The sequence below is a fragment of the Bidens hawaiensis genome, unplaced genomic scaffold (genome assembly GCF_021521415.1).
Source record: "Bidens hawaiensis isolate Kalapana, Puna unplaced genomic scaffold, B.hawaiensis_p1.1 tig00003362_1, whole genome shotgun sequence".
Lineage (NCBI taxonomy): Eukaryota > Viridiplantae > Streptophyta > Magnoliopsida > Asterales > Asteraceae > Bidens > Bidens hawaiensis.
In genome coordinates this window covers 24607-45243 of record NW_027491186.1, presented here as the reverse complement: position 1 = coordinate 45243, position 20637 = coordinate 24607, and the positions used below count along the sequence as shown (strand labels likewise).

At 38.9% G+C, this 20637-nt stretch overlaps 1 pseudogene across 1 annotated transcript; it reads left to right on the top strand.

Annotated features, from left to right (window-relative positions):
• Positions 1-17500: 17500 nt before the first annotated feature.
• On the top strand, positions 17501-20049 carry LOC143623298 (protein SUPPRESSOR OF K(+) TRANSPORT GROWTH DEFECT 1-like; annotated as a pseudogene). The gene is made up of 8 exons (XR_013151868.1): positions 17501-17549; positions 17664-17769; positions 18588-18785; positions 18874-18942; positions 19014-19089; positions 19262-19371; positions 19474-19630; positions 19763-20049. The product of XR_013151868.1 is annotated as a protein SUPPRESSOR OF K(+) TRANSPORT GROWTH DEFECT 1-like (transcript).
• Positions 20050-20637: the final 588 nt, after the last annotated feature.

The window sequence follows — 20637 nt, the reverse complement described above, 5'->3', positions numbered from 1 at the left end:
GTGATGAACAGTTTGACTCTTGAACATCCTTATATAGGGTCTGGGTTATACAGGCGAAGTTACGGATAACTTCGCCTAGGCGAAGTTATTCACAACTTCGCCTGTTTAACAACATCGCCTGTATTTACAAAATCAAACCTTATAATTTGAACATTTTTCAATTAATTCTTTAAAACTTCCCTTTAAGAAATAAATGACATGATCAATTCTAAGTAACCAGTTAAAAAATCATAAAACTATCTAAGTACAAAAACTTTAAAAATTTAAAGTATAAGGGATCAAATTTCAGTCTAGTTAGGGACTACCACGTTTTAGAAAAGATCCGAACAGGAATCATACTAACTACGTGACTGTCACATAGATCCGTGTTTAGCTGTATTATGACATATAGAGACAGGTTGTAAGCAGGTATAACTTAAAGTGGTTTTCATCGTGTCTGTGATACGAGTTAGGTTCGATTAAGCCTCAAAATTTAAGTGGGCAACAACTCAGAAATATTGATGCCTCCTATCTATTCTCAAAGCGTATTTGGCTTTCCCCAAGTCACCCCGAATTGACTTCGACCCATAGTGTCTGATTAAACTTGTAAGTATTCTTGATCTGCTTCCCGTTCTTCTCTCTTACTCAATGATTGTGAAGTCTTGATTTGGTCATCTCTAAAATGTTTCAATAACTCCAAAAAATTTTTTTTTATTTTTTATTATTTTTTTTTATTTTTTTTATATTTTTTTTTCTTTCGAATAAACATAGACTTCAAAGTAGAAATTAACTGCAAGTCCCGAATCTGGATCACTGCAGTATCTTGAGACGCTATCTTCACGGGAATCAGAACACTTACGGGCTCGTGTATGACTGGGTAATCACCTTTCTGCCTATCATTCGGAAAGATATATATGAAGACATGCAAAACTCTTAAGGAGTTTCCACGTAAAATCAAGTAGATTTAGTTTGTATCACGTCTACTTTTACGCACCATAAAAAGTTACCATGACATACAATGACTGTTCTAAAGCCTTTTAAGCCTAATAACTTCACTAGTTAAGCACACAGAATTAGTATATCTATCATTTTCCATGGTTGGATCAATTTTCTGTTAAACATGGCTAACGAACTTCTTACGAAGTAACAGACTTGAAAAGTAATTTCATTTCCCATAAAATTTTTGAATTCTATCGCCCCGATCGATTCAAAGTCTTCAGGTAAACGGCTATCCCGAAGATCCAATGAATCAGCTGGACCGACCACATACTAGTATGTGTCCTTCTAACTAATTATGATCGACTAATTTTCAGCGAAAGAATAAAAACTCATCATAACCGCCCCGGTCACTTTCAGTCATCTGGTTAATGGCTATCCTCATATTCTATAAGGACCAAACATATCCTAAGACATGTCCTTCAAACTGAGGTAACCGACATAATTTTAAGCGATTAGTGACGTTTTTTTTTCTTTTTTTTTTTTTTTTTTAAATACAAGAAAAGCATGGTTACTCGGGATTGATCATCCCATTCAGTTCAATAAGGTTTTGAAATCTGGATTTGTCAAACGCTTTAGTATATAAATCAGCGAAATTATCAAGCGTATCCACCTTTTCAAGCACAATCAATTTCTTCTCAGCACAATCCCGTATAAAATGATGACGTATGTCAATATGTTTAGTTTTACTATGTTTCACGGGATTGTTAGTTACTGAGATAGCAGCTGTGTTATCAATGCAAATAGGAGTAAGTAAGAAATTCAGACCATAGTCGCGCAACTGTTGTTGAATCCAAAGAACCTGAGAGCAGCAGTTGGATGCTGCCATGTATTCTGCCTCACAGGTTGAAATTGTGACTGAAGTCTGCTTCTTGCATTGCCACGACACCAATCTGCCACCAAGAAACTGACATCCTCCAGTTGTTGACTTCCGACTCTGATTGCACCCTCCATAATCAGAATCTGTGTAAGCGACCAGCTCCAAGTCTCCTCCTCTCGGGTACCACAACCCCAGCTTCGGCTTGCCCTTGAAATACCGCAGTATCCTCTTTGCAACTTTCAAATGAGATTCTTTTGGATTTGCCTGAAAACGTGCACAAAGACAAACAGCAAACATTATATCAGGCCTAGATGCAGTTAAGTACATTAAAGAACCTATTATTGCCCGATATTGAGTTGGGTCCACATCTGCATCACCGTCTAATTCAGCACCCAATTTGTGATTGATGCAGATTGGAGTATCATATGGAGAACTGTCCTCCATCTTGAATCGTTTGAGCACATCATGAACATACTTCGTCTGATGAATGAACATCCCGTCCTTCTTCTGATCAACCTGCAATCCTAGAAAGAAAGTTAGTTCACCCATAGCACTCATTTCAAACCTTTTCTTCATGACGGCTTCAAACTCCTGACACATGGAGACTTTTGACGCAGCAAATATAATGTCATCCACGTAGACTTGTACCAGCAGGAAGTCGCTTCCATCCCTTTTGAAGAACAACGTGCTATCAATTTTCCCTCTTTCAAAACCATTCTCGAGCAAGTAATCCGATAAAGTTGAATACCAGGCACGAGGTGCCTGATGTAATCCATACAACGCCTTGCTCAACCTGTACATGTGATCTAGAAAGTCTGGGTCAGGAAAACCCGGAGGTTGCTCAACATACACAACTTCATCAACTTTCCCATTCAAAAACGCACTCTTCACATCTAGCTGAAACACCTTCATCTTTTCATAAGCAGCAAACGCCAAAAACAATCTTATGGCTTCCAACCTGGCGACAGGAGCGAACACTTCGTTATAATCAATCCCCTCTTGTTGATTAAAACCCTTAACGACTAGCCTCGCCTTGTTTCTTATAATAATCCCCTTATCATCTCTCTTGCACTTAAACACCCATTTTATGCCTATCGCATGCACATTCTTTGGTTTTTCAACCAAAGTCCAAACTTCCATCTTCTCGAATTGAGCCAACTCTTCTTGCATGGCTTCGACCCACGAGCTGTCCTTTAAAGCCATTTGATAATTCTTCGGTTCAATCTGGCTTATAAAGCAGGTGTACAGGCATTCATTGATTATTCCTGTCTCCTTAATGCTTGTATAAACACAGGTGTGCTCATTCAAGCTACTTCTAGTTTGTACACCGGAGGACACATCACCAATCACATTCTCCAAAGGGTGATCTTTATGAATTCTCGTGGTCAGAACAGAACCGACATGCAAATTGTCTTCCAAGTTAGAAGAGAGCTCGTCAATGGTTGTTTCATGCTGAGAGTGAAATGGATTGAAAAATTCTTCTTCAGTCGAGGCAGCAGGGGTACCAATAGTGTTTGATGAGGAAGGTTGACATTTATCAATCAGCTGTCTTTGTAATAGAATGTCTTCCTCCTCAAGGATCATCTTCGTTGCAACTCTCTCTTCTTCTTCAGCAGTATCCAAAAACGGTACGTTAAAAGACTTGAAAAGTTTAACATAGTCGAAAAACTCAGCAGGTCCGTTGCTTGGTTTTGGCGGTTGGTAACTTGTGATGTCGGTGTTACACACCACCTCAACCTTGCTGGTCGATGTATTGAAGACACGTCTGTTAGGAGTCCCAACAACATAACCGACTAAGATTCCTTCATCGGCTACTTCACCAAATTTAGAATTTGTCTTCAAAATCGAACAAGGGGACCCGAATGGTTCAAGACCACTCAAATTGGGCTTTCTCCCATGCATAAGCTCGTAACACGTTTTATTTAGCCTCTTAACCGTTAAGACTCTGTTCAGGACATAACAGGCTGTAGCAACAGCTTCAGCCCAGAACACCACAGGAAGCTTTGAATCAGCCAGCATAGTTCTGGCTCATTCAATTAACGTTCGATTCTTCCTTTCAGCCACTCCATTCTGTTGCGGTGTATACGGAGCGCTGTATTGGTGTTCAATTCCTTTCTGAAGACAGAAGATCTCCATCTCAAAATTCTTGAACTCCGTTCCATTGTCACTCCTGATGAACTTAACTGTTTTACCCATGACGTTCTCAACTTTGGTAATCAAATTCTTCACCATTTGAGCCGTCTCATCTTTCGATTTCAGAAAATATACCCACGAATATCGCGAGTAGTCATCAGTGATCACCAAGCAGTAAGAAGTACCTCCTAGACTTTTTGCATATACGGGACCGAAGAGATCCATGTGAAGCAATTCTAGAGTACTGGCAATAGAGTTGACCTTCTTGGTAAGATGGGATTTCTTGTGTTGCTTTCCCTTCTTGCATGCTATACATTTGTCTTCAAAGTTAAAACTTTTCAAGGGAACGCCCATCACAAGTCCATTCCTGACAATGTGGTTCATCTTCCGAAGATGAATGTGCCCCATCCTCCTGTGCCACAGTTCGGATTCCGATTCGCTTGCTTTCGTCATTAAACATGATTCTTCCGTAGCCATTTCAGTAGACCTCATATCCATTACATAAGTATTTGTATCACGTGGAGCTTTCATCACTATCCACTCGTCTGGTATCTGAAAACCAGGCTTCAACACGATCGCCTCATTCTTCGTGAAATGAACAGTGTACTCCTTATCACAAATCTGCGACACACTCAGCAGATTGTGCTTCAACTCTTCTACAAAGTTCACATTCTCAAGAGTCATTTTTCCATTGGACACCGTTCCTCTTCCAGTAATTCTGCCTCCACTTTCACCGGCAAAGCTAACTCTCGCTCCTTGAACAGGTTTTAAGTCGTGCAACAAGTATTTGTTACCCGTCATGTGCCGGGAACAGCCGCTATCTACAATCCAAAGACTGTGGGCAGCCCTGTTCAACTGTTCCTGCACAATAAAGCAAAGGATTAGAATCTAGGGACCCAAGACCAATTGGTCTTGGATCTATACATTCCGTACTTCGGCTTTCCAAAGTTAGCATCTGGATAATTCCTGTCAGTCCTATTAGGAAATCTCCTTAGAAATTGAGTGTGAGGCCTTCCAAACCTATGTGTATTGAAAGTATTATATCTTGTGGTTTGGTTATTAGCATTGTTAAACTGAGGTTTGTTTCTGTGAAAACCTGAATTAGTTACATTTCGAAACTTTGAAGGGTTTTCATTTTTAGCAGTATTAAAATTACCATTAGGCTTATGCTCAGTTTTAATAGGCCTCACACCTCTGAATTTCGGCGTCAGAGGGCAATCTGCAACAAGATGTCCTAACTTATTACACCTAAAACAACACCTATGCTCCATTTTCTTTTCAAAGGTTGTTTTGGATGTCGAGGCTGTGTTACCGGCCGTTCGTCTCACATAAGGTGGGACGTACGGGTTGAGTGGAGTACTCTTTTTATAAGTTTTATCTTTTTCTCCACCAGGGGGTAACACTACCTTCTCTTTTGTCTTACCCGATTCGGACAACTTATCCGAATCTGATGAGACTGGACTCGTAACAGAAATTTTCACATTTGAAACAGGCGAACTCGTTTCGCCACTACTAACACTTGGTTCTTTACTCGTAACCTTGATTGGAACTGTCTGAGGAACTTCAAAATCAACAGATTTCTGAACACTAGGGTTAAAAGTGTAATTGTGGTTATAAGGTGGTGGAACCTCGTGATAACCAATTCCTCCCCTTTTCGCAGAGGAATCTTGACCACTAACAAGGTGATCAAGAATAGCTGAGGAATTTCTGAACTGCTCAAGTTTTCGGTTCAGTTCCACCACTTTCACCTGGTGGTCAGCAATCTGCTTTTCTCGTTCAGCAATCAGTTTAGTCTTTTCTTCTAAAACCTCATAACTTAGATCAATTACTTCAATTTTTTCAGCAAGTTTTGTTTTTAAGCTTTTAACATCTTTTTCACACGCTTTTATTTTAACTTTGTAACTGTTTTTCTTGCTTTCATAAAGTGATGATCTTCTTTAAGAGTTTTAAATTCAGCATCTAAACGAACATACTGATCAGTTATGGTAGCAAGTTGCTCAGACAAATTCTCACATTTAGTACAAATAGGTTTAGAACTTACCTCGGAGAGTTGATCCTTGTTATCTGCCATGAAAGCTTTTTCCTTACCAGTAGCTTTCTCTTCTCCGGTGACCTTCTCACATTCTTCATTCTCAACCTTAGCCATATTTGCCTGCTCAAAAGTTTCATCCGAATGCAGGTTCTAGTTGTATTCACCTGCTTCTCTAGACATCATGGCACTTAAATCTTTACTACTCCCATTGTACTGTGCAGACCTGCCTTGACCACGTTCAACTCTCTCGTTTCAGCACTCTTTAGCAAAGTGGCCGTTTTGTTGACAGTTATAGCACCTCACCTTAGTCTTGTCGAACCCAGGCCAGCCACCAACAAACTTTCTCCCTGTCTTCCTCATAAACCTCTTCACCCTCCTCACAATCATGGCCATCTGCCATTGTAGATCCATCTCTTCCATATCATCAGCATCTATTTGGTCATAGTCTTCATCCAGCATTGCTGGATCAACAACCTTCCCTTGGATATAGTTCTCATATGAAGCAATAAACGAAGCATAGAGGCCAAACTGCTCTTCAGCAGATTTAACGCTCATTGGCATCTTAGAGTAGTTATTGCTAGAAGAACTTGAAGAGCCACTACTCTGGCTTGCTGTCTGTTTAGTACCACTTGATCCACCGGCTACAAAGCAAACATCCCCATTTGAGTTTACTGACACATGCCCCTCATGTGAAGACTCGCCCTTCGCGTAGTAGGCGGCAGAATCAGTCTTTGAACTTGAATTGGAGTTTACTTTAGCACCGTACATGCCTGGATCTTGAACCTGATCCATAGATGTTTCTTTTCTTACCATATTAAGCTCAAAAGTTCTGAGCTTGTTGACAGTGGTTTCAAGATCATAAGTAGGGAAGTCCTTGTCTTCCCTCATCAGTACAGTATACATCTCCCATTTTGGTGGGAGAGCATCGAGAAGCTTCTCAACTATTTCTTCTTCTCGGTAGGAAATAGAATAGTTACTCAATTCAGTCATTAGATGATAATATAGAGTGATAATATCATCAAGAGATTCGTTCTTCAAGTACTTAAAGACTGAAACTTGAGTTTTGAGCAACTTTATCTTTGAAGCCCGAATACCTACATTCCCTTCAAATCTGTTCTCAAGAGCTTCCCAAAGCTCTCTAGCTGATGTATACTTTCTGAACGTATGGAGGATCTCCTGTGGAAGAGCCATTGTGATTGCAGCATGAGCCTTGCTTTCGGCTTCATACATCTTTTTCTCCTCCTCTTCCATTTTACTGTATTTCTTGATTTGGTCTCGACCCTCATACTCCATGACTGGTGGAATATATCCATCTTGGATGCATACCCATATTTTCGCATCCTGGTACTTAACGTATTGTATGAACCGATCCTTCCACGCGACAAAGTCGGTTCCCTTCAGCAACCTTGGGGCCTTTGTAGCTGACCCCGCTTCAACTTCCATCTTTACAAGCTCCGAAATGTTGATCGACGGCATCCTTCTTGAAGACTAAGAAACCCGAAAAATTCTGAGTAGGCGAAGTTAAAAAAATTTCCTCTGAACGGTACGGTAGGCGAAGTTAAGGATAACTTCGCTTAAGTAATAACTTCGCTGGATCTTTCTTAAATTCGCGTGACTGGGCGAAGTTGAGAATAACTTCGCTTAGGGTAAGCGAACTTAGAAAGTAGGCGAACTTGAAGAAAAATTCGCTGAGCTAGGCGAACTTGATGAGAACTTCGCTGAGTTAGGCGAAGTTGAGGAGGTAGGCGAAGTTGTAAATAACTTCGCTTCTCCTTATATCTTCGCCGAAACCCTACGTATCCTGACGGCAACTTCGCCTGATGAACAACAACTTCGCTTGACGAACTCAAACTCTCTGCAGATCTGAAAATCGGATTTTAACGAGGTTTTTGACGGTTTAAAGGCTTGAACACACTGGTAAGAGGCTAGAATGAGCAAAAACACCAAAAACTCATCCCGTGAATAGTCGAAACGGGACAAATTCTACACCCGCGTGAATATCCCGAACCACACAATCGAGCAAAAGCTCTGATACCAATTGTAGGATCCCCGGACGGATCACACGAGATATCCCGACATACACAGGTGCGGAATCCCTGTGTAGATCGTTACGGACGTAGAACACAAACACACGAACACACGAATACGATACGAACAAACACACGTTATATTAATAACTCAACACGTGATATAATCACAGTTACAGACTCTCGACCTCACGTCACTTGACTCACTGATTTACACGAACAACTTCTACCCTTAAACGATAAGTCGTAACCTATATAAATACACGACAACTTCGCCTCAGGCGAAGTTGTCCATAACTTCGCTTGGTTAACAAGTTCGCCTAAGCGAACTTGTCAACAACTTCGCTTGGTTAACAAGTTCGCCTAGGCGAACTTGTCAACAACTTCACTTTAAACAAACAAATACATAAACAATATTACAGACTCGATTACAGATACTAGACATATGAACTACTGACATTTATGCACCAACAGATGGAGGATCTGTTTGTGTGCCTACTACTCGATCTCTGATAAGGTGGCAATCAACCTCAATATGTTTTGTTCTCTCATGAAATACTTGATTCTTGGCTATGTGAATAGTTGATTGATTACCACAGTATAACCGCATCAAGTCGTTAGAAACAACCCCGAGCTCTATGAGAAGATGGCGTACCCATGTCATTTCCGATGTTACATCTGCCATAGCTCTGTACTCCGATTCAGCGCTCGATCAGGATACCGTGTGTTGCTTCTTACTTTTCCATGATACAAGATTTCCTCCAATGAACACACAATATCCGATGGTAGATCGTTGAGAGATTGGACAACCTGCCCAATCTACGTCTGAGAACCCTGATATCCGACCATCTCCTTCATTTGTGAAGGCACCCACACGACAATGACCCTGATCAGAATTAAATATACCCAAACCTGGTGTGGTCTTAAGATATCTTAAGACACGAAGAGCAGCATCCTAGTGACAGGTGTATGGTGCCGCCATAAATTGGCTCAGAACACTTACAGTAAAGGAAATATCCGGTCGTGTGACAGTCAAATAATTAAGTTTACCAACCAATCTTCTGTATCGCTCTGGATCCTTCATCGTATCCCCTTTGTCCGAGAGGAGCTTCTTTGTAGGAAACATCGGAGTATCAACTGGCTTGCAGCCTAGTAAGCCACATTCGGTCAACATATCAAGGACGTACTTTCGTTGACAGAGAAGTATTCCTTATGGAGAGTGAGATACCTCTATGCCCAGAAAGTATCTCAGTCGACCTAAGTCGCTAACCTGAAACTGAGACTGAAGAAACTGTTTGAGTTTGGTAATCTTGACCTCATCATCGCCTGTGATTATAATGTCATCCACATAAACAACTACAATAATTCTTTTCCCATTTCGGTGTCTAAAAAAGACAGAGTGATCGTATGCACTACGAGTCATCCCAAACTGTCCCATAACACTATAGAATCGACCAAACCATGCCCTGGGAGACTGTTTTAGACCATATAGAGAATGACGTAGTCTGCAAAATTTTGAGGCCTCCCCCTCAACATTGAACCCTGGTGGATGCTCCATATATACCTCCTCCTCAAGAACACCATTAAGAAAGGTATTCTTGACATCAAGCTGGTGGAGCGGCCAATGATTAATGGCAGCAAGGGTACTACAAATACGGACATAAGGCATTTTAGCAACCGACGAGAAAGTTTCATCATAGTCAATGCCATATGCTTGAGAGTATCCTTTGGCGACCAACCGAGCTTTTAGGCGATGTAAAGAACCATCCGGGTGAAGTTTTACTATGAACACCCAACGACAACCAACAATACGCTTCCCAACAGGAAGTGTTTCAAGATCCAATGTATGATTGGATCTTAGGGCCCCAATTTCCTCTTCCATAGCCTGCCTCCATCCTGGGTGAGCGAGAGTTGTGGTCACATTTTTGGGAATCGGGTAGGAATCAAGGGTAGTGGCATATGCTTGAGATTCAGTAGAGAGGTGAGAATATGCAACATAATCCTGAATCGGATAACAAGTTCAATGTCGTGGTTCTTTGTGAAAAGCAATAGGTATATCGGGTAGTGGTAAACCAGGAGGGTCATAAACAGGTGTATCGGGGGTAGTATCCAGTAAAGGTGTATTATCGGGTAAGGATGTATCAGTTAGGGGTGTTGATTGCTCGGATGCAGGTGAAGGATCTGAGGACATCCCGGAGTTATGGTCTGGTTGTGAATCAAGTGTCTATGTTATTTGACCCTTACCTCGCCTAACATATGTGAAAAGTAATGGTAGAGATTCTGTCGGTGGGTCAGAATCAGCAGAGAACGGAATTGTTACTTCAGAGACCGGATGGGTAGAGGGCACTGACACAGGAGAGGTGTGGATAATATGTGACTCGGGTATATCAGTCTCGGGAAACAAGTCATAAACTGAAGTGGAAGGCTCGAGAAAGTAAGAACATGACTCATGGAAGGTGACGTCAGAACTCGTATAGTATCTTTGAAGAGAAGGGTTGTAACACCGATACCCTTTCTGGACACGAGAATAACCAAGGAAGACACAACGAATGTCTCGAGGTGCAAGTTTACTAAGACCCGGACGATGATCATGCACATACGCTACACACCCGAAAATTTTAGGCATGAGTGGAAAGGGAGTCCCTTTAGGGAACAAGACAGAAAACGGGGTTTGACCTAGCACAAATGAGGACATACGATTTATGAGATAACAAGCTGTAAGAACAGCGTCACCCCAAAATTTATCAGGAACATGAGACTGAAACATGAGTGTGCGTGTGATATCCAAGAAGTGGCGATTTTTTCGTTCAGCAGCACCATTTTGTTGAGACGTGTACGGGCAAGAAGACTCGTGAACAATGCCATGTGTTTTAAGGTATGTAGGAAATTCATTAGAGAAATATTAAGTTGCATTATCAGTGCATAGGGTTTTAATGGATGTGTTGAACTGATTTTGTAGATAAGAATGAAACTCGCGAAAAATGGAATTAATTTCACTACGAGCTTTCAAAAGATAAACCCAAGTAGCGCGAGAATAATCATCAATGAAAGTGATGAAGTATTGAAAACCCAATGTGGTTTTAACATGACAAGGACCCCATACATCCAAATGTACATGTTCAAATATGAAATCGGTGTGTTTCGAAACTTTGGGGGGGGTGTAAGAACGTCGTTTATGTTTACCAAGCTCACATGACTCACAATGAAAATCTTTAGGGATAAGGATATCTGGTCTTAGTTGCCTCATAATTACTGTAGAAGGATGGCCTAACCGACAGTGAATCTCTCTAATAGTGGAATTACATAAATTTGCTATAGGGTGCGAAAACGGGAATATACGATATAGACCTCCTGATTCAAATCCGGTACCAATTACCCGATTTGTTTCTAGTTCACGAAAAACACAATGAGTTGGGTAAAAGGTTACAAAGACTTGTAGGAAATTTAGGAACAAATAGAACAGAAGATAGGTTTATGTTTTTCGAGTTACTTATGGACCCTATGCCGTGAACGGGGCATGAAGATCCATCGGCAAGACAGTTTGAATAAATAACATTGTATAGGCCGGATAAAGTACCTCGATTTCCAGTCATGTGATGTGTGGCTCCGGAATCGATTACCCACGATGAGTCGAGGCTAGAAAACTTACCCGGATGTGCTGAGTTGGTTTGAGGAGGATTCAATTGGGATGCAAGAAACCGTTGAATCAGATCATACTCCTCTTTGGTAAATGTATACATGTGTTTTTCATATCCCATGGTGGTATACATAACGAGATAGAAATCGGGAACTTTCAGGCGTGAACAGTAACTTCCAGCGTGAACAGTGATTCCAACGACGAACAGTAACTCCGTCAGATGAACATTGTTTCCGGCTGATGAACATTACCTTTTCCGCACGTGAACAGTGTTTTCGGTAGATGAACAGTATCTTCCGTCATGAACAGTGTTTTCCGGCAGACGAACAATACCTTTCCGCACTTGAACAGTGTTTTCCCGGCATATGAACAGTACCTTCCCCGCGCGTGAACAGTGTTTTCCGCGTGGTGAACAGTACTGCCGACAAAAAACAGTAATTTGGCTGTGAACAGTACTTCCCGGCGGGGGTGGCTGGATAGGTTTGAAACAAATCCGGAAACGGGTGTCGAGGCAAGAAAACTAGGAGCTGGATTCAGATTATACCGACAGCCTCAGCTCTGATACCATGTAAAGAAAGAGATGTTGGTAGTGAAAGAAATGTTTATTGAATGAGTGAATAATACAAAGGTAGGAACATCTATATAGTATATATACAAGTGTGAAACCCTAATTACTACCAAATCTGGGCCCATGGGCTTTCTAGCTAACTATATGATGGGATGTAACCCAAATACACAAATATATTACTAACAGGATTGAACTTGCGACTTAGACTAGAATTAGAGGTGCGCAAATCTGGTTTTTCTAATACCCGTGTCGGGTTCGGGTCGGGAAATTGTCTCTAAAAACCATACCCTGTGCATTGGGTTCGGGTCGGGTATAGAACTGGGTATTAAAAACCTTGTTTTCGGTTTTTTCCCGGTTTTTTCGGGTATAGATAGGGCTTTTAAGGGGTTGCACTTTTTTGGGCATTTTTCGGTATTTTTAGGGCATAAAGCGGGCTTTTAAGAGGTTGCACATTTTTTTTGGGTATCTTTTGATTTTTCGTATATTTTTCGTGCATAGATCGGGTTGCACTTTTTTTTGGGTATTTTTCCGGTATAGATGTGGTTTCTAAGAGGTTGTACTATTTTTTGGGTATTTTTTGAATTTTTTTCAAATATTTTTCCGATATTTTTCGGGTATAGATTGAGAATTGGAAAAACCCGTTTTCGGTTTTCGGGTATTACTGGGTACAAATCGGTTCCGAGTTTTGGTATTGAAATGCATACACTATCCGTACCATACGGGTAGTGTCGGGTACGGGTTCGGGTAGTAAAAACCGGGTATAAAAAACCCAGTTTCGGGTTCGGGGTTTTTTTGCACCGCTAGCTAGAATCACTTAAAGTATCTACCAACTGATATTTTTTAAAAAAGATAAAGCTATTTTATATAACACAAACCGAGCTACATCTGGATAATGGGTAAGCGAACAACAAGCTGCGCTGCTATCCCCTTTTGAATCGCAAAGCCTATTCTACTAAATATTAATCCTTGGTTCCTCGGGCTCTGCGAGTCACTGTGGACCACCTTCTGCACTCGCTCCAAGAAGCGAACCGTCTCGGGAGCCAGGGATCCAAATGTGTCGAAGGCAAATGAAATGAACACGTGCTGATTCTCCAAACACACCGCCTCATGCTTAGCAACCTTCCTAGATTCCGCTCTCAAAACCGCCTATCCTGGTACGAAGCCACTGTCTCTCAGCCCCACCAACGGGGACACCCAAGTGAGGTCAACACACGCATGCTTACCCCCTGCCCAGCCAAACACAAGAACGTCCGTAGGACGCATGGTAGATCTTCTCTCTCGCGGATCAGTCAGAAAGTTAACAGGTGCCTCTTTCTTGGCTAAGATCCCAGCACGCCTAAGCACATCCCATAGGACATCTCTAACCCAGTTATGACGATACTTGAATCCCGAAAATTCCTTACAGTGGAGGGCATACTCACCAAATATTTTCATACAAGCTTTTTTACAAATGGGGCATGATTCATCTGGAAGGAAAAGAGGAATCATAAGCCGGTACTTAAGAATGGCTCTGTATTCAACTGCCGACATCTGTTGCCCAAGACCTTCAATGGGCACAACAGTAAATTAATCCTGGGCATGTGCCCCCTTGAGACAAGCTAAAATTGCTTTTTGTCTCGGGGTCAAATCGAATCGCTCCTCCAAATCATGTACGTGTTTACCATAAAGAGCACTCGCCAATGTTTGTTGAGGTTTCTTGGGGGGGGGGGTCTCCTTATCAGTAAAACCGCCTAGATCAAGGTCCGGGAGAGTTGTTCCAATATTACCAAGTGCAAAAGAGTAGTCAGGATCTACCCCCATAACACCATCGTTTCGCAGGATGTGGTCCTGCAATTTCCACGACTGGGACCTGGAAGCCACAAAGGCATATGCGGAGACATCCTCAGCCGAGAAAATTCGCAAGCCTCTGCAACACATAGGGAAGGAAGCCAACCTCCACTAGAGGTCCCGAAAATGCGGTCCTCCACACATAACAATATCTTCAATTGCCCCCGCAGGCCCGCATCAAAGATGGACACAACCTCTTTGACATGGTCAGGTTGACAGGTCCGGAGCCCAAACACTAACTTAGCAACCCCCATGCACGAGCGCAACAAAAGGAGCTCACTTTGGGGGTCCCTCAGGTCCGGCGTGCGTTTCAAATGCTTGTGTAATATAGTAGATTTTAGATTTGTAAAATATGCTTGAAATTAACTGTTAACAATGCTTATATTCAAATGTATTTTCAGTATCATATATTATACCAAAATCTTGATTTACAAAATCTTAAGTAATTTTGTGTTCTAGGTTCGATTTACACCGAATTACAATCAAAATTGAACAAAGTTTTAAGTTCCTTCCAATTAACTTGCAGAAATTGACCGAGGTAGAGTTCTTACAGGAAATTGAGCTGCCGCCTTATGAACTCGACCATGCTGAGCTATGACTCGACTCCGTTGATGAATCATCCGCTCATATAGCATTTGTGGAGGCTTTTCTTTGGTGTTTCAGTCCTCAGTCTCTAAAGATCATTTCTTTAACTGATTTGGAAGAACAAAGTGATGTTATCTTGGTAAAAGTTATATCCAACAATGATTATCCGTTATTTCATTTTCATTACACTTTTGTTTTCAGAATTTGTTGTACACTGCAATTTAGTAGAGATACAATCTTTTATTTTTTTTGTTTTTTTCCCAGTTTGCGTACACGAAGCTACTTGAAAAAGAAGATCAAGGCCATACCACTATTAAGCTACTTTACAAAGGAAAAACAATTAAGGTGCCCTTTTTTATCTGGTTAACTTCATAATTTATAGACACATGTATAACACATTCTTTATGTCACTTGTTGATATCCAAACAGATTTCTTAGAAGAAGCAGACAGTTCAAGTTTTGCAGGTTTGAAGATTTAATGATGTGTTGGATTTAAGGAATCTATCTGTTAGGATGAGGTATGAAAGTGTGCAAAGATTAAAGTTTTAACAAATTGCAATTTTTGTTCTACAAAATATATTACGGTGTACATACCGGAAGTGTTCGTTTTATGCATATTATAATGCAAGGATGGTTCTAAATTTTGACAATCATGTATTACAATGGTGGCTTTTGCTTTTATTGTTCAATTTGACAATCATATATATGTACTAGCTTTTAGCCCCCGTATTACGGGGGGGGGGGGGGGGGGGGGACTTTTTACATTAGCCGTTTCTAATATTTTGAATTTTAAGTTAATTTATTATAATGAAGTTTGTAACATACTATTTTGATCCATTTACGTATGGTTATGTTCGTTTATGTTCATTTTTGGATGAAACATTGGATTAATCTACTTAATGTTATTTATCTCCTTGTGTTCAATTAACCAAATTTATTTATAATGGTTTATACTTATTTGTATTGGTTTATGTTTGTTCACATGTTCGTTTACCTTTGTTCAAATGTGCATTTAGATTTTAAATGAACGAACACAAACAAACACGTATATATATGTTGGTGTACGAACATATGATTAGGCGAGGTTTAATATCTAAATGCAATCTTTAGTCATACAATCTTTATAAAATTGTGAATCAAATTAGAGGGAAAAAAAACTAAACATGCATTTCATCAAATACTTTGTATGTATATATATACCTAAATATCAATTATATGTAATATATATGTCTAATTGAACCCCAAAATCAAAGCACTATGTTTTTCCCTCACATAATTCAACCAATTAGTGTTTGGAACATATCGAGATATACATCCAGTGATCTTTTCTAACCTCCATCATTGTGATGGCATTTCTATTAACCTTGATAATTTATAACTTGAATCTAGCCATCACTAAGTTTAGAATAATCATTCCATATCTTTTGCCATTTGATTGTTCTGACTTTACAATTTCACACATTATGTCTGCCAAAGTAAAACAAATATACACACAAGATATAAGGATCACAACATATAGTAGAAATTGAAAAAATACATGTTCGAATTAAATCATATAAGCAGTTTTTTTAACGATAGTTGACAACGGTTGGACAACATCCTTTCAAAGTATTGTTGTTCTTATTTTGGTGCATTCTGAATAAACCAGCTACAATTGAAGGAAAAACACAATAAACATCAAGTATACCAACATAGAAAGACACTAATAAACTTCAAAATGGATAAGACATTTAACTGAGATCAAACACACAAATAGTTCAAAAGTATATTCTAATGGCCACATTTATAAAACCCAATAATAATAGTTCAAAAGTATATTCTAATGTGCTTTAGTCAAAGATTCACAAAGCCAGTATCATATGAAATCCGTAAGGCCATGTTTAATATTTAGATCATGTTGCCTTTATATGTATCAAATTTACATTTGAACAAAGAGATAACATAATAGGATAGCAGAATGGCACCATCTATGCATAACAAATAAGTTTGAGCTACATAAACTGATCGTGTGTCTGGTCTGCTGCAAATTTAAAGCATAATAATTCAAAGCTTTCTTTATATTCTTTCGTCCATCATATACAACACCATCATTTACTGCAGTTTCAAAGCATAATAATTCATAAATTCATTGATATCACAACCTAAGATCAGTTTGCCAAATAACATAAAAAACAAAAACAAAGCACTACCAACTGAAATAATTACCTGTTTTCTTACCGTCTTCTCCATTACATCTCCAGAAGCATATCTTTTCCTACCCGACAGAGGTCGGTCTGATAAACCATTCATTAATAAGGTAGGCGACATATGACCAACATCCATTAAAGGTTGCTCCTAGATTCTGATTTCAATTCATCTTCACCATCTATCAATTTAAAATAAAAATTACATTGCAAGTTATAAATAATAAACTTAAAAGTGGATTTATAACGTACCGGTAGTCGATGGTGAGCTCTCAGGAGCAATTTTAGCAGCTAGTGCAAATAATGTTGCAAAAATATCCCGGTAGCGAGAGGGCAAACCTGAAATTCAATTTAAAAAGATTAGGCAAATTCATAACAATATTATAACTGAATCTAACAATATCAAACGCTTTCCGTTGAAATAATTAAATCCCTCAAGATTTGATGATTAACCAAAAATTGAGATAAATTATGATGTTTATAATCTTCCAAAAACTGAATTTTGACCTTGTGGAAGGAGTACCAAAAACCTATTATATATTGTGATTTCTGGTTCTGTATGTCTAATTGAATAACATGATGTAATTTTGATTGTAAACAAATTTAACAGGTATTGAATCACACAATTGGAAACCAAAAGTGCTGCTGAATAGCTAATATGTTTAAAGCACACATTATTAAATAATGCAAATTCATAGGTATTGAATTCACCTATGATGATGTGGTTTGCAGCACTTCATCCTGTTCATCAATTTGAAACGTGTATCTAGTTCAAAATAACATATATAAAATTAAAGTTTGACGAAATAAACAAGTGAACATCAGAATTCATGTTGTAAGTTGATGCCTGATAATTTGTTTTGACTTTTGTGGTAGGTAAAAGGCAGCCTTGGAGAGCTTTTCTTTTATATGGTCCACCTGGCACAGGAAAGTCATACTTAGCAAAGGCCGTTGCCACAGAAGCAGACTTTACATTTTTCAGGTGTTAATTCTTAATAACCATCAATTATTTCAAATGTTCTGTTATTTACAAATCCTACATAATTAACCTGGAATCCTCATTGTTAGGTTTGTTTGCTCATACTGAATGTTGCAAACTGTGGTTGGTGATATCAAACACTAGACTAGTTATGCATACATAATGATGCATTCATTCTTATGCATTTATAAACACATATATGTACATGCTATTTAAATTGTTTTCTGGTTTCATAGTGTTTCAGTTATGGATTCTTAAGTTTAAATTAAGGTTCATAATTTCTGTAGTACATAGGCAGTAAGTAAGCTTAACTTATGCGCATAAGAAAAGTTTATTTTATTGTATTTCTCTTGACTTAGCATAGACAGTTTGACTCTTATAAGAAAGGATATAGATTGAGCCAAAGGTGCCAACTATAACATAAGAATCAAAAGCACACTTCACTATATATCTCCATTTCCTGTAACTTGATTGATTTGGTTTATATATTATCATCTTTAATGTCAATCTTGAGTCTTGACACATATTCTTATGAATGTGGGCTGATTTGGTTTGTGTTTTTATTTTAATGGGGTCAAATGAGTGAAGTGACAAATTAGCTAATACACTCGTTTTTTTAATCAATTTGGTTTCTTAATATTTTGCTATTGTAGTGTGGATAATTTTTAAAATAAATGGACCATTAAGTTGTAGTTCTGTTGTAGTTATGATCTGACCACCGATCTGCATGAAGCTAACAGTATTCATATTTCTGATGATAAATATTATTTGATAATAGATACATTCTCTTTTCTTTTGAACTTATGCCTGCTTTCTTGCAGTGTTTCATCTTCAGATCTTGTTTCGAAGTGGATGGGTGAAAGTGAAAAGCTTGTTTCAAATCTTTTTCAAATGGCACGCGAAAGTGCACCTTCTATCATTTTTATTGATGAGATTGACTCTCTTGGTGGTCAACGCGGGAAGGCAATGAGAATGAAGCTTCAAGGCGCATTAAAACTGAAATCCTTGTTCAAATGCAGGTGATTAATCATCCTCAAAAAAGAATAATACTCTAATCAACCTGATCATGTGAAGTAATGAAAAGTTTCCAACTTTTGTTTCTTTCAGGGTGTAGGACACAATGATGATAAAGTTCTTGTACTTGCAGCAACAAACAGACCCTACTCTTTGGATCAGGTCTTTCTGAACTCATTTTAAATACTAAAATTCTAATAAGTTGAGAAATTATTTACAAATTATCGTTGCAGGCTATCCGTCGGCGTTTTGACAAGCGCATATACATTCCACTCCCAGATATGAAGGCGCGACATCACATCATCACATGTTTAAAGTAATGATGCTTCTACAAATACATTCATTTTTTATAGCTCATTTTATAAATATTTGTTTGTTATAAAACAGTTTCTTTGAAATCTGGATTCTAATTTATCAATAATCAGACCATTTATAGAAAATGGGCCAATATTTGAAAACATTGTATCCTGATATATGTGAGTTACTATGCAGGCGCATTTAGGAGATACTCCAAATAACTTGACTGAAAGTGACTTTGAAGCCTTGGCCCGTAAGACTGATGGATTTTCTGGTTCTGATATTGCTGTTTGTGTAAGCGGAGCTGTTATGTTTACTGCACAGATTTCACAATAACATTTTGGTATACTTATCATATCTGTCAAATCTAATAGTATTTATTTATGGATTTTGTAGGTTAAGGATGTTTTATATGAACCTGTACGTAAAACTCAGGATGCCATGTTTTTTGTTAACACGCATGACGGTTTTGTGGGTCCCATGTGGTTCAAAACAATGTGGGGCCGTCCAAACCACCATACAGGAACTTTCAGCAAAAGGGTTGGCTGCAAAGGTAACTCCTTTTTTTTTCTTGGATCAAAATTGATAGCCATCTGGTTTAAATAATCAAATAATTAGTAGTAGTTGAGTGTTTGGAAAAAAATGATTATTCAATATTTTGATAAATAAATGAAACTTATTGCAGATTAGTCCACTGCCCATCATGCGGGCCGACTTTGACAAGGTTCTTGCAAGGCAGCGGCCAACTGTGAGCAAAAGTGACCTTGAGGTTCACGAGAGATTCACAAAAGAATTCGGGGAAGAAGGTTAAAAAACGGTGAACACAGGTTCATGTGACATTTATCTTACCAATTTATGTTGGATTACTGTACAAGTTTGAGCATGTTCAAGCTTTTTCCAGGTTAAAAATTGATAAAATTATCGTGTTTTCTTAATCCCGAATTAATGAAAAATCAAGGTGTTATTAATTTTGGTCTTTGGGAATGTGAAGATATGTTTATGTATTTGCAGATGAAGCCAAATTGACTTGTGTCTTATATTTGCTTCCCTTTATTTCCATTTTAGTCTTACAGTTTCAGTGACTTGTAACTTGTGCATTGAAAGCAGTAAGCAGTATTTTTTTTCTCTTAAGGGGGGGTTTATCATGGTTCATTGCCAATGTTATAAAACCCGACTGAACCGGCCTGTCGGACCATGCCCCGTCAAACCAACCGGTTCGTAGTTCATGTTCTAGTTGTTTATTATTGAGTATGTAATGAATACATTGTTTTGTGTCATTACGTGTATGTTTAGGCCGGAGCGAACATAATAGTGAGCGAAGATAGCTAAGTGGTGAATTCAGCTAAGTTCACCAGTTGTTGTAATCGGCAAACTTATTGGGTATATGAGATAAGTTCGGCCTAGGGTTTTAGTTTACTTCCTCCAGCCAAATATATTGTGTTCCGGTGTTGATAGTCTACCGAGTTAGAAGATCAATAAACGAACTATTAGTATACTCTTGTGTTTCTACTCGTAACATTTTTTTGTATATATAGATATCTAAGGGGATCCCGCCCCTTT